This window comes from Crocodylus siamensis, chromosome 1 (assembly GCF_052110815.1).
Source record: "Crocodylus siamensis isolate JL-2025a chromosome 1, ASM5211081v1, whole genome shotgun sequence".
NCBI classification, from domain to species: Eukaryota; Metazoa; Chordata; order Crocodylia; family Crocodylidae; genus Crocodylus; species Crocodylus siamensis.
Window position 1 is genome coordinate 369468284 of NC_143395.1, and position 647 is coordinate 369468930.

The window sequence follows — 647 nt, forward strand, 5'->3', positions numbered from 1 at the left end:
TTAAGTTGTATTTGATTTTCTTTTAACGTATTAATTGGTGGGTGGGGATTCTGCCATTTCCAATGAGGAGTGACTATTCTGTGGCCCAACCTGGTTTAGCATTAGAATGTGACTTTTTTTTTAATGTTCCTCCTTTTTATCTGGTTATTTGGGGTTACTAATTTTAACACATCAAATTCCTCTCCGAGCTGTGCGTTTCTACCCTCCAAATATTGGTAGTTCACCCACTCCTGCATATGCATCCCTTTGACCTTACTTAACCAATCTGTGCTTTTGTAACTCTTTCTGAATTGTTCCCATGTGGTGTTTCCAGCTCCCTGTTTTTATTCAGACTTTAGATGAATGAGTAGACTGCTCATGTCTCCTTTTTGTGAAGTTGAGTACTATGTTAATTTCCCAGACCTTTTGGTAGATCTTAGTTTAGCTTATCTTCTTTGTTTAATTGTAAATGGGATAGTTGTTTCCTTTGCCAATTCCTTAAATACCCTAGAATGCAGCCTATTGACTATTTATAGATAATGCTTTTTGAGTATTCCTTTATCTATGTATTAATCAGTCACTGGAACAGGATTTTCCTAATTGTAATTTTTACCTTTAAAATATTTTGTAGAGGTTTTTTAAGTCTCGATAACAAAATTTTCTCTAGA